This window comes from Saccopteryx leptura, chromosome 3, assembly GCF_036850995.1.
Source record: "Saccopteryx leptura isolate mSacLep1 chromosome 3, mSacLep1_pri_phased_curated, whole genome shotgun sequence".
NCBI classification, from domain to species: Eukaryota; Metazoa; Chordata; class Mammalia; order Chiroptera; family Emballonuridae; genus Saccopteryx; species Saccopteryx leptura.
The window spans coordinates 308,053,269-308,068,311 of record NC_089505.1 but is presented as its reverse complement, the minus strand read 5'-3'; positions in this window follow the sequence as shown (position 1 = coordinate 308,068,311).

Genomic DNA, 15,043 nt, shown 5'->3' with positions numbered 1-15,043 from the left:
TGAAACCTAATAGGGATGGATTCCATGATCGGTGAGGTGAGTGAGAACGACTTCAGAGTCTTCCCTGGAGGATTTGCAGGTAAGTTTGCCTCTGAGACATTCTGGAAGTTCAAGAACAGCGTGAAGGGAGTGAGGATTTGTGATGAGCATTAATGTTTTGAGGGTGCATTTAAAATGCATTTTATTCTTTGTATGTATTTTTCTAAATTGGTCTCAGATGATAACATTTGAATATGTCTATGTAAATTAACCATGCTAGTAATATGTCTGTTTGGATTTATATGGTCTTTCATTCCTGGATCCCCCAGGAATGTGAGCAAAAGTGAACATCATGAAAATATTTTTTTTCCATGGAGGATAGTATTAGATTACATACTGCTGGCATTTTAAATTTTATGTTCTGTCTGGGTAGTAGACTTTTAAAATGATAATTAGATGCTACTCCAGTGGGTACTTTGAAAAGCACTAAAGTATTAAATAACTTGAATGTTTAACTTACATTAGCTGGAACAGGGGTATCTCCATTTCCCTGACCTTACCTTACCTTAGAGAGTACTGCTATGGTCTATCAGGCGTCCCCAACCTACGGGCCGGCGGGCAGCATGCGGCTCCCTGAGGCCATTTACCCGGCCCCCTCCGCAGTTCCGGAAGGGGCACCTCTTTCATTGGTGGTCAGTGAGAGGAGCACTGTATGTGGCGGCCCTCCAACGGTCTGAGGGACAGTGAACTGGCCCCCTGTGTAAAAAGTTTGGGGACCCCTGGACTCGGTGCAGATATGAGAGCCGCTGCCCACCCTTATGCTCTGGGATGCTACAGAGGTCTATTAAAGACAGCTTCGAGCGCACAGGCAATGGTGTGACCCCGGTCATTAAATGAGGTATAGGGATGGGGCGTGGCCATAAAGGCAATGGTGCAGCACCTGCCTTATATAGCCTATGGCGGTGCTACTGGGTATCCTTGCGGTGTCCCTCACAGCCATCCCTTCATGGGTCCATTGGCCCAAGCACTTCTTGATTTGAGGACCCATCGCAGGAGGCCATCAGGGATCCCTGACCTAAGTCATCCTGTCTTGTCCCTCTAGTCATTTCCTTAGGTTCTGATGCCTCTCCTTAGACCAGATAAATGTCCAGCACTCCTTCTCTTTTATCCTTTAGGGAGGCAGTTGGGGTGCTATCTTTAGGGCTTTTCAGACAATTTCAGATAAAAGTAATAAATAAAAATGCATTATAAATTCCCCGCCATATAGCAAAATATTTTGAATATGAGAAAGCAATTTCAATGAAGTTCTAGAACAAACAAAACTAATCTATGGTGATAGAGATCAGAATGATGGTTGCGTCCAGGGTGGGGATTAGACTAGAAAGGGGCTTAAGGGTCTTTTCTAGAGTGAAAGGAATATTCTGTATCTTAATGCGTTTGAGGATGTATGTATGTCAAAACTCACTGAAGTGTGTATTTAAAATCTTTGTATATTATTTTAAGTAAATTTAAAAATAAAATAGGATGACGGTTCAAAAATGAAAAAAGAAATGACTACATCAAACTAATTCAGGAAAGTTTTAGATTTCACAATTGTTTGGTTTTCATTTTCTGATTGAAATCAAGACAGAGGAAAGGGCATACCATCAGCATGCAGCTCTGCTAAGGGCTATAAAAACATTTTAGTTCATGGTTAGAAATTTGTATTAGAAACCAAGAATCCTACATGAAGCAGGAGAATATTGATTTTACATTTCGTATTAAAGTTAGCTAGATGAGATTTGGCACACATTTCTTTAGCTTTTGTCTTCAGCTGACACAATACCGCAGGTCCTTGAATAAGGTTGTTTTAATCAACATGGTTTCCTTATAATGTTGATGAGAAAAACAAAATTGTTCAGCTGGGGCTACTGTCTGCGTAAAGTCTGCATGTTTTGACCACATCTCTGTGGGTTTTCTCTGGGACTCGGGTTCCTCCCACATCCTAAAGACGTGCATGTGTGGTGAATGGGCGGGTCTGCGTGTTCCCTTCTGAGGGAGCGTGCATGGCCCTGGGATGGAAGGGTGTCCTGTCCCGGGTGGGTTCCTGCCTTGCACTCTGAGCTGTTGAGACAGGCTCGGGCCACTGTGACCATGAACTAGAATAAGCAGGTAGAAAAAGAGTTAGCTTATTTATTTTTTTTTAATTTACTCATTTTAGAGAGGAGAGAGAGAGAGACAGAGAGAGAGAGAGAGAGAGAGAAAGAGAGAGAGAGAGAGAGAGAGAGAGAGAAAGAGAAAGGGGGGAAGAGCAGGAAGCATCAACTTCCATATGTGCCTCGACCAGACAAGTGCACGGTTTTGAACTGGCAACCTCAGTGTTCCCAGGTCAACGCTTTATCCACTGCACCCCCACAGGTCAGGCCAACCTTACTAATTTTATTCATCTTTCTTAAATGTACATCTAGTTCACATTGATTTCAATGTTAATATTAGAAGTATTTTGGGTCTTAACTTAGAGGTTTGATAATGTTTTTGTGACTAGAAATATGCTGTAGGAACTTAACTCTTGTTCAATCAATTAACCTACAGTAAAATCAGTTTTGTTTTACATTGTTTTAGTTAAAGTTGCAGTTTCCAAGAACTATTAAGGATGTTAAGTGAGGACTTACTGTATTTGTACCTACTTTGATTCTGCCCTGCCTGACCATGTTATGTGACCTCCAATTGGTGTATGCTCTTGACAGGCAAGGGAAGGTCGCTCAGAGACTGACCCCTACATGACCCCAGCGGTGAGAGAGTGGTAGCATAATTTCTAAAACTGGGTTGGATGGTGCAGTTCTGTGGAATATGCTGGATGCTGGCCAGATCTGAACACCCTTGGGTGTGGATGCCAGAAAGACTCAGGACACAGGATGTAAAGTTCAGTTTGAATATCAGATAAGCAACAAATAATTTGTTAGTGTAAGTATGCAAGAGGGTACCTACTTATACACCCCTTGCATAAGTGGGATATGTATATGTGACATACCTACAACGAATATAATTATACTATACTCTTACTTGGTTTTTATCTGGTGTTTTCCTATATTTTTATTTGCTACCTCTGGCAACTCTATGCTTGGGGTACAATGAAAGGGCAGGGTTTTTGCTTATTTGTTTTTCTCCAGTGAAAATCAGAGACAGCCTGAGACTGTGGTTCTCAAACTTGAGCTTGCATAAGAATCACCTGCAGAGCTTGGTAAAACACAGAGTTTCTGATTCATTATGTCTGGTATGGGGTCCCCAAATTTACATTTTTACCAATCCTAGGGATTGCTGGTTCTGCTGATTCTAGGGATCTCCTCTGAGAACTACTGATAGGAGGCAATGCATTACAAAGGTTTGTGCATGGGTTGCTGGAATGCTGTGTTGCTGTATTCTGTTCAGAGCCACTCTGCCTAGCACACTACACTGTGCATCACTAACGAGGGACAACACATCAAACATCATGTATTGTCATGTAATATCAATAAGCCACTCATTATATATATAGTTGCCTTTGCTTTCAGACTTTATGAACACTCTATAGGTAAGTTATTTGCCTCTGTAGTGAGTGGACTGCTTTTTAATGGCTGTAAAATTAAAGTTCCATATTGAAATTAGAATAGAATTAAAATTTCCATAAGCCCATAAAAAATAGTAATAGCAGAAAACCTTTGTTAAATTATATACCAAATAAATATTTAACAAGGTGAGACACTTAGGAATTTCACTTATACTTTATTAAACACCACCACAATTTCCATAGCAAATTATATATACAGATAGCATTCATATAACCTCAGGATTTTGGGAATGCCCAGAATGGAATTTACTTCCGCACTCTTTCCAAGGACCTGGTTTTCTTGAAGAAAAATAAAAGCAGGATTTGCTTGTGCTCTTGATAAAACTGGAACATATTGACATTTTTAAAGTGATTTTAAAGCTGATATTTATATTTCTGTTACCAAGATTATTGTTTTTCACTTTTCTATTTATTGGCTTATTAAAATTGATTTGAATTTTCTCTTTTGAGGAGAGAAATACATAGATAAAAAAATGAAAGAAGACTACTAAGCTATTTGGCTCGGTGTCTCAGTCCTTTGGCTATTGTTTAATCCAGTGGTTCTCAACCTGTGGGTCGTGACCCCGGCGGGGTCGCCTAAAGCCATCGGAAAATACATAATGCATATCAGGTATTTACATTCCGAATCATAACTGTAGCAAAATTACAGTTATGAAGTAGCCACCAAAATTATTTTTTGGTTTGGGGTCACCGCATCATGAGGAACTGTATTGCAGGGTCACGACATTAGAAAGGTTGAGAACCACTGGTTTAATCTAACACAGATATGTGTTAAAATCTAAGGACTACCTTATTAGAAATAAATACTAATGTATTTATGGAAGAAATTATATGATCTCTAGACTTTGCTTAAAAATGCTGCAATTAGACAAATTGGAAGAAGAAATATGATATAAATTTGGTAAAATAAAATATTATTTTCTTTTTTTCCAAGTGAAAGGAGAGGAGATAGATAGACTCCTGCATGTGCCCCAACCAGGATCCATCCAGCAACCCCCATCTGGGGCTGATGCTCTGCCCATCTTGGGCCATGCTCTCAATTGAGCTATATTTAGCACCTGGGGCAGAGGCTCAAAGGAGCCACCCTCAATGCCTGGGGCCAATGCACTCTAATCACTTGAGCCATGGCTGCAAGAGGGGAAGAGAGAAAGAGAGAGGAGAAGGGAGGCGGGAGGGGTGGAGAAGCAGATGGTCACTTCTGTATGCTCTGACTGGGAATTGAACCCAGGACATCCATATGTTGGGCCGACACTCTACCACTGAGCCAACCGGCCAGGGCTGGTAAAATAAAATATTGATAATTATTGAAACTGGGGGATGGGAGTATAAGGTTTATTTTACTATATTATGTTTGTGTATTTAAAATTTTTTATTAGTTAAAAAAACCCAACAACAACTAGGGACTTGGTTTATATTCTTAGTTTCCTGCTAACTGGACCAAAATAAAAGACACTGAAATTATTGAAATGTTCTGTGCCTCAATTTTTAAAAATGGTCATATTGCAATTAATTAATCATTAACTAATTCTTAAGCAAAGCTTACTGTGTCAGAAGCATTCTAAGGGTTCTAGCCAAATACCCAGGGATGTTGTCAGATTATTAGAAAATATAATGTACTTTAAAAACACTAAACCTACATTTCAAGTATTATTACCACAAAATCCATTGTTGCAATTCACTGAGTACAAATGCTTAGAACATAGAACTTTCATAAATGAGGTTCCCAAAGATATTTTTTTTGTGTGTGTGTGTGTTAAGAATAGTTATTCAGGTTAGGTGTCTGCTGAGAGAGCAGCTGTTCAGATTTCTACGTGTGAATATGACAGAAAAAAAAAGTTACACATCTTGGCTTCTTCTGTGTTTTTTGAGAAAAAAAGCAAAGCAACTTTTAAGATTTCTAAATACTATCTGTATCTCCTACACAGTAATATATTATTTAATTTGGACACTTTTGCGGTCAGTTCCCCAAAGGCAGGTATATGTACAAGGAAAAACTTAAAGGTTAAGACTATGTAAGCTTGTGTGTGTGTCTGTCACTGTGTATGCACAAGCCTAAATCATTTAGAAAATTTGGAATACAATCCAGGCATGGCTGTGTGGCAAACTGTCAGAGTAGGAGACAGATGTCCCACTTCTTACTTGAAGCCATGGCATGGGTCAGCTCCAGAAATGGCCAGTGGCCTGAAGGTCTGGGGACTAGGATGAGGATGCACCTTGCACCCCATGGAGTAGGGTAGACGTGGGTGCCATATGACAAGTGTAGTGTGTACCTACCCTCCTGAATCATTAGAAATTCTTTCCTGTGATTGGCAAGTAATTATTCCCTGCCTAAAGGTGCATTTTGTGCAAAGGGTTAAAATCCTTTCATCATGTGCTATGTTTGAATTAACTGTATTCCCTCTGTTATGGACTGAACGTTGGTTGTCCACCCTCCAATTCATATGATGAAGTCCTAACTCCAAGCATAGATGTATTTGGAGGTGGGTCCTCTGAGGAGCAATTAAAGTTAAATGAGGTCACAAGGATAGAGCTTGTTCTCCCTCTCCTTCCATCTTCTCCCTTTCTTCCCCTCCCTCCCCCTTCTCTTTTCCTCTTCTATCTCTGCCTACCCCTCTTCTTCATCCCTCCCCCCACATGCATGAAAGAAAGGCAAGCCAGTCAGAGAGGTCTTACCAGGAATTGAAGTGGTTGAAATCTTGATCTTGGACTTTCAGGCTCCAGAACTGTGAGAAGATGAATGTTGTTTCAGCCACCCAATCTGTGGTATTTTGTTTTGGCAGCTTGAGGAAACAAGTACATCCTCCGATAGACAGTTAGCTGAGAGCACTTCCTTCTAGGAAGAGGTGTGGAGAAGTCTGGGCTGCGAGACCCATCTGGAAAGACAGGCCTTGGGAGGCAACAGAGGGTGCTGGTTATTCAGAGGACACAGAAGTTGCTAAGAAAGAAGGCGTTGAGGCAAACTACTTTCTTTACAGTTTTGCTTGTGAATTACCTTGAAAAATTTGGAATTTTGAAAACACCTTATTCAATGGTCTACTCATGTCATTTTCATTAATATTTTGGAAACAAAACCTCTTTTGAACTAAAACCACTGATTAAAATGTGCAAGTAACATTATCTAGCAAGTAATGCCTGGGCTGAATATAAAAATAGCGTAAGCCTGAAAAACTCAGCCATTATTCTCATATATAACCTAATAAAAGTTTTAATACAATGTGTTGTGTGGTACTGGAAATTGGCGCTAGTTGAACAAGCAGGAAAGGAGTTTATTACATAGATATTAATGGTAGAACCAGCTCAAAGCTGAGAATCTCAGAATGTAGTCCAACCACAGGTTGCAAAACTGGCCTGGTCAGTTTAACCATGGCCCCCACTACTGCCTGGCAGGCCGTAGGGACACTGCTGCTGCCCCCACCCTGCCACTGCCATTTCTGCAGCACAGATGTAGCTGCTATTTTTGCTACCATATGGATTTTGTGTGGTGCCTCCTTTCTCAAGTGGCTCTTTTTGTTTTTTTTCTTTTTTTCATTTCCTATATTTATTTATTTTTTTTAAATTGTGGTATGAACATTTGATATGACATCTATCCTCCTAACAAAATTTAAGTGTACAATCCAGTATTGTTAACTAGAGGCACAATGTGGTACAATAGATCTCTAGAGCTTATTCATCTTGCATAAGTGAAATTACACTTGTTCAGTAGCAACTCTCACTTTTGAACCCATTCTTAGAGGAGCCTAAGTCACATGCCTGTATTCTGCAAAAGATATTGGGGAACCACATTTTCTGGGTTCCATCATGGGAAGACGGGGTTCTTAAAGCTTATGTTATTTAGATATGGCAAGGGCATTCTAAGGTGCTAGCTACACAGAAATTATATTAAATATCCAGTACGGATTTTAATGTTTACGAAACTCATATCCAAATGGTTCATTCTCAAGTAATGATGTTGTTTAAAGAATATGGCCCAGCAATTTTACACTCTTTGTTGAACATCACAAAAAATCTTCACCAGAGATTCTTAAAATTTCTGTCTTCTCATACCCATTGCCTGTGCCTCCTGCTGTCAAAGTCCTGGGAAAGTTCCTAATCCTTATCTAAGGAATAGGGGACCCTCTTGCTCTCCTTCTGTTCCCCACCTCTCCTCCCAATTTCCATGCAAAAGCTCAAGAACCTGCCTTGGAAGGAGGCAGAGGAAAGGGATTAACCCTTGGAGTAGTGAGTTTTTTTCATGCTCACTGACCTCAGGGAGTAAGTTTTTTTCAAAAAAATGAAATTAATTCCAGTTACAGTTTTATTAACTTAAAACATTTAAATTAACTTAAAATGTTTGTTTGATAACCAATTTATAGAAACAAAAAGAGCATACATTTGCCTTTTTAAAATGTTGCCTTACACATTTTTAAAATAAATCGATCGTACTCTGGATGGTCAGGAAGCATGAGGACGTACATGAACATTCATTCTAAAAGGGTTAAGACAGACAAAACTAAGATTCTCTCTAGCCCTGAAGGAGGAAAGGGGAAAGACAGTGGTGCACTCAAGATTTGTATCTAATCATAGGGACACTTTTAGAAGTGATATTTAAGAGCTACTTGGAATAATTCACTAGTCTTAACCAAATATGCACATTGTTATTAAGATCTATGGTTGAAATGTTAATTGTGATTAAAATGTCTTTTATGTGAAAGTAGCTAGACTAAAGATAGTAAATACATAAAAAGGAACAAATTTCCAAGTATTTAAAAAGAAAGATAGCCCTGACCAGTTGGCTCAGCGGTAGAGCGTCGGCCTGGTGTGCGGGGGGACCCGGGTTCGATTCCCGGCCAGGGCACATAGGAGAAGCGCCCATTTGCTTCTCCACCCCTCCCTCCTTCCTCTCTGTCTCTCTCTTCCCCTCCCGCAGCCAAGGCTCCATTGGAGCAAAGATGGCCCGGGCTCTGGGGATGGCTCCTTGGCCTCTGCCCCAGGCGCTAGAGTGGCTCTGGTCGTGGCAGAGCATCGCCCCCTGGTGGGCAGAGCGTTGCCCCCGGTGGGCATGCCGGGTGGATCCCAGTCGGGCGCCTGTCTGACTGTCTCTTCCCGTTTCCGGCTTCAGAAAAATGCAAAAAACAAACAAACAAACAAACAAACAAAAAAATAAATAAAAAGAAAGATAAAGGCTAGTATTTATATTTATGAGTCTAAAAAGTCATTAATTTAGTTTTAATTTCTCATTAAAGAATTAATCCTTTGGGGGGTAAATTCTACTCAGAGCTATATTATTATCACAAATAATTAGTTAATTATTGGACAAGTTAGCTCAGTACTACCTCTTTAGGATGTCCTTATGCTTCACCCATGATAGATTGTGACAGGTGCAGTGACACTTCAAATATTCACTCTTTTATGAAATTCTGTTGATCCTGGCACAAAGCCATCAAACTGTCTATTCCCATTTGCTGTTCTACCAAATGAAAATCTTATACAGTATTTCAGACCAGTATTGCTTGAGATAAACAACTGGATCTAAGCACAGCTAGCAATACAATTTCTGCTTAGCAAGTATTAGATGAAGTCTTCCTTAGAATATTGAATACAGGTTTAAATTACTGAAGAATGCTACCTGGAATAGAAGGGTTCTGTGCTTCTGCCAGAGTATAGCTATAATAGAAATTCAATAAGTGAACCTAACACCAGTCATTGGGTCATAAATTATTTTCTTCCAGAGCATGTACTCTGGGCTGCAGGTTCACTTTCTGGAGTAGCTAGTCATTTCTATTGTTTTTAATTCTTCCCGTTTGGGGAAGCATTTACTCTCGAGTCAATTTAAAACTTAAAACACACTGGTTTTAGTGTTATTCAGAAGCATCATTTTTGTTGAACTCATAACTAAATTATACAGAGTACAGAACTCCAGAGTTTATATACTATGAAGTCTAGAGTTATCATTTGATGTGCCTTGTCTGGGCTGGTGGAACAAGGATGGATGTCCTGAGCAGACTCCCATGGGATATCCACTGGAGCAAGAGGAAGTTGTCTTAGAAGTCATAACTACAGAAACACAGCAGGGGAGGGATTGGTAGTACATTGGCAATGATGACTTCGAGTCTGCTTTAGAAGGTGTTCAAGTTGCCTTTATTTTCATGTGCATTATTCAGATATCTTAGCAGTTCTCAGTGACATTTATTTTGTGAAATATATTAGGTATTCAGTATAGCTGTTTTCAGGTTTATTATGCAATATTCTGATTCATGAAAATATTCTATTAAATGCAATCGTTCATGTAATTACTTCACTTAATCTACCACATACTTTAATTAACATTGCACAGAAATCTGATTTATTCAATTAGATTTGATCTAGTATAACTTAGTTGTAAATACTTTCATGAGGCAGCAGCCCAAAATCATTAATGAGAGCGAAGGTAATACATGACACTGTCTAAAGCTAACAAATTTCCCATGTTAAGAAAAGTACATCATAATTTGGATATAATTTTATTTAAGAAAATAAACTATAAAGAGTGGATATTTCTGTTTCTGCCAATGGTCTATTAAAAACAACCTATGGGGAGTGTTAGAACTTAAAATATATGTTTTATTTTTGTAGCTATTCCCCAACAGTTAGCCTTGGGAATAAACAATTAAACTCAAGCAAGAGTCATCATTTTTTAGCTTTGTTAATAGACTCATTAATATGAATATCTCATATTTGTTTACTATTATGGGTTAACTTTTGTCCCCCACCAAAAAAAGTATGTTGAAGTTGTAACTCCCTGGTACTCCAGAATGTGACTTTCTTTGGAAATAGTGTCCCTGCAGATGTAATTAGTTGAGATGAGGTCATACTGAAGGTCACTGGGTCCCTAACCCAGTATGGCTGGTGTCCTTATTAAGAACACCGCCATGTGACAACACAGAGAAACTCAGGGAGAAGGCCATGTGAGAGGAAGGCTGAGTTTACAGTTGTACTTACAACCTGAGGAACAGTAAAGATAGCTGGCAATGACCAGAAACTAGGAAAAGTCAAGGAAGGATCCCTACAACAGGTTTCAGAGGAAGCGTGGCCCTGCTGACACCATGATTTTGGAATTTTGGCCTCTAGAACTGAGACAAAATTTCTGTTGTTAAAGCCACCAATTTGTATTACTTTGTTATGGCAGCCCTAGGAAACTAATACACTCACTTAAACTCAATAAAAACTGATAAAATTACTTTAATAATAGTGTCTGGAGTGAAGTATCTTACTAAATTGATTTTTTTTTGTTGTTGTTGTTTTTTTTTTGTTTTTTTTTTTTTTTCATTTTTCCGAAGCTGGACATAGGGAGAGACAGTCAGATAGACTCCCGCATGCGCCCGACCGGGATCCACCCGGCACGCCCACCAGGGGGGCGATGCTCTGCCCATCCTGGGCGTCGCCATGTTGCGACCAGAGCCACTCTAGCGCCTGAGGCAGAGGCCACAGAGCCATCCCCAGCGCCCGGGCCATCCTTGCTCCAATGGAGCCTTGGCTGCGGGAGGGGAAGAGAGAGACAGAGAGGAAAGCGCGGCGGAGGGGTGGAGAAGCAAATGGGCGCTTCTCCTGTGTGCCCTGGCCGGGAATCAAACCCGGGTCCTCCGCACGCTAGGCCGACGCTCTACCGCTGAGCCAACCGGCCAGGGCACTAAATTGATTTTTAAAATTCATGCACTGTTTTCAGTTTGGTTAACTTTTACATTCTTAAGCAAATGTCAAAATAAATATAACTTCCTTTTGTTCCTAGCACCCTTCCTCACATATAGCAGTGAGCGAGTGCCTTGAACATAAATCATTCAGCAGTATATTTTGTGGTTTAGTTTTAAAAAATTAGCCTATAAATATTAAAATATCCACTTATAGAACTTGAGCCCTAAATATACTGTGTTACTGAAATGTGAGAGTAATTATTGAAAAGAATTTACATGAGGTTCTTCACAGCGAATTTTCTCTTGAGTCTATATGTAGATAACAAAAGAAACTATATGCTCAGCTAATTTGTGGATTATTCAGATTTTCTGTCCTCATTTGCCTGAAAAAATATTTTTAGGACTTATGCTATGTAGGGGGCAAGAAAAACTAAAATAATATAAATTTAAGTTGTTAGTGTTAACTTGCTAACAGATCTTATTACGTAGGGTATAGAATAGATAGAAATTAAAAATATAAACCAGGGGTCGGGAACCTTTTTGGCTAAGAGAACCATGAACGCCACATATTTTAAAATGTAATTCCATGAGAGCCATATAACGACCCGTGTACCTTAAGCATTATCCAATAAAAATTTGGTGTTGTCCCGGAGGACAGTTGTGATTGGCTCTAGCCAGCCACAACCATGAACATGAGCAGTAGGAAATGAATGGATTGTAATACATGAGAATGTTTTATATTTTTAACGTTATTATATTTTTTATTAAAGATTTGTCTGCGAGCCAGATGCAGCCATCAAAAGAGTCACATCTGGCTCGCGAGCCATAGGTTCCCAACCCCTGATATAAACAATGAATTTTGGGAGTTACCTGTAAATTCTTATTTCAAGAGTTGATTATTGTTTGGTTGTTATAAGGGTGACAATGTTTGACAGAAAGACATTAACAGATACACAGACAGCTGTCAGAGCAGAAGATAACAGCTTGCTTCCAATCAAAGGGAAAAGCTTCCTGGCATCCAGGGTCCATGAAAACCTCCAGATGATACCAGTCAGTTGTGTGCATTTTTGTCAGGTCCTTTGATAAGCTGTGTTGGGGGTCTTCAGAGCTTCCAGCTGTGCTGGTTGCTCTGAGCACTTTGGCTTTTGCCTGTTCTATGGGTAGAAATAACTAATACACAACCTTCCTTTCCCAATCACTTCTGAACATTTACTGCCAGATGGGATGAAATGGAATTTAAATTCCCAGGTGTACTGTTCCTAAGCAGGACAGAGCCTCAAATCTACCTGAAAGCCATTTCTGCAAACACATAACTGGAGCTACAAGATAAAAAGATAAATTAGATTCATAGAAAATAGAGGAAACTAACAGTACCTACTATAGTCTAGCTTCTGTGCTAGGCATTCCACATATAATCTCATTTACTATTTTTAAATTTTAATTTTTTATTGGAACAATGTACATTTTATAACATCAAAAGACTGAGTGGTGAGTAGTTGGGAATTCATTTTTTAAAATTAATTAATTTAGACAATTAAATTTAACAGGGTGACATTGGTCAATCAGAGTACAAGATTTAGAGAAAACATCTACACATCATTAAACAGTCAATTATGCTGTATACCAGGGGTCGGGAACCTTTTTGGCTGAGAGAACCATGAACGCCACATACTTTAAAATGTAATTCCATGAGAGCCATACAACGACCCGTGTACCTTAATCATTATCCAATAAAAATTTGGTGTTGTCCCAGAGGACAGCTGTGATTGGCTCCAGCCACCCTCAACCATGAACATGAGCAGTAGGAAATGAATGGATTGTAATACATGAGAATGTTTTATATTTTTAACATTATTATTATTTTTTATTAAAGATATGTCTGTGAGCCAGATGCAGCCATCAAAAGAGCCACATCTGGCTTGCAAACCATAGGTTCCCGACCCCTGCTGTATACCCATCACCCAAAGTCAAATTATCTTCGGTCACCCTATATTTTGTTTCTTTAAGCCTCTCCCCTTCCCCCTAACCCCCTTCCTCTCCACCCTTTCTTTCCCCTGGTAACCACTGCACTTTTATCTATGTCCATGAGTCTCAATTTTGTGTCCCACCTATGTATGGAATCATACAGTTCTTGGCTTTTTCTGATTTACTTATTTCACTCAGTATAATGTTATCAAGGTTCATCCATGTTGTTGTAAATGATACTATGTCATCATTTCTTATGGCTGAGTAGTATTCCATAGTATATATGTACCACATCTTCTTTATCCAATCCTCTATTGAAGGACATTTTGGCTGTTTTCATGTCTTGGCCACCATGAACAATGCTGTGATGAACATGGGGGTGCATATGTCTTTACATATCCATGTTTTCAAGTTTTGTGGGTATATTTCCAGTAGAAGGATTGCTGGGTCATATGGTAGTTCTATTCTTAATTTTTTGGGGAAACACCATACTTTCCTCCATAATGGTTGCACTAATTTACATTTCCACCAACAGTAAATGAGAGTTTCTTTTTCTCCACAGCCTCTCCAGCACTTGTTATTATCTGTCTTGTTGATAATAGCTAATCAAACAGGTGTGAGGTGGTATCTCATTGTAGTTTTGATTTGCATTTCTCTAATAGCTAGTGAAGATGAGCATTTTTTCATATATCTGTTGACCATATGTATTTCTTCTTGGGAGGAGTGTCTGTTCATGTCCTCTTCCCATTTTTTTTTATTGGAATGTTTGCCTGTTTGTTGCTGAGTTATGTGAGTTCTTTATATAAATTATATATTTTGGATATTAGTCCCTTATCTGAGCTGTTGTTTGAAAGTATCATCTCCCATTTACTTGGCTATTTGTTTTATTGACTGTTTCTTTTGCTGTGCAGAAGCTTTTTAGTTTGATGTAGTCCCATTCATTTATCTCTGCCTTCACTTCCCTTGCCTTTGGGGTCAAATTCATAAAATGTTCTCTACTGCCGAGGTCCATGAGTTTAGTACCTATGTTTTCTTCTATGTAATTTATTGTTTCAGATCTTTATTTTTTTTTACAGTGACAGACATAGAGTCAGAGAGTGGGATAGATAGGGACAGACAGACAGGAATGGAGAGAGATGAGAAGCATCAATCATTAGTTTTTCGTTGTGACACCTTAGTTTTTCATTGATTGCTTTCTCATATGTGCCTTGACCATGGGCCTTCAGCAGACTGAGTAACCCCTTGCTTGAGCCAGCGACCTTGGTTGCAAGCTGGTGAGCTTTTGCTCAAACCAGATGAGCCCATGCTCAAGCTGGCGACCTCGGGGTCTCGAACCTGGGTTCTCTGCATCCCAGTCCGATGCTCTATTCACTGCACCACCGCCCGGTCAGGCTGTTTCAGATCTTATATTTAGGTCTTTGATCCATTTTGAATTAATTTTTGTGCAAAGAGAAAAACTGTAGTCAAGTTTCATTCTTTTGCATGTGGCTTTCCAATTTTCCCAGCACCATTTATTGAAGAGGCTTTCTTTTCTCCATTGTGTGTTTTTGGCCCCTTTATCAAAGATGATCAGACCATATATATGTGGTTTTATTTCTGGGCTCTCTATTCTGTTCCATTGATCTGTATGTCTGTTTTTCTGCTAGTACCATGCTGTTTTGATTGTCGTGGCTCTGTAGTATAGTTTGAAGTCAGGTATTGTAATGTCTCCAGCTTTGTTATTTTTCCTTAGGATTACATTGGTTATTCGAGGTTTTTTATGGTTCCATATAAACCTGATGATTTTTTGTTCCATTTCTTTAAAAAATGACATTGAAATTTTGATGGGAATTGCATTAAATTTATATATTGCTTTGGGTAATATGGC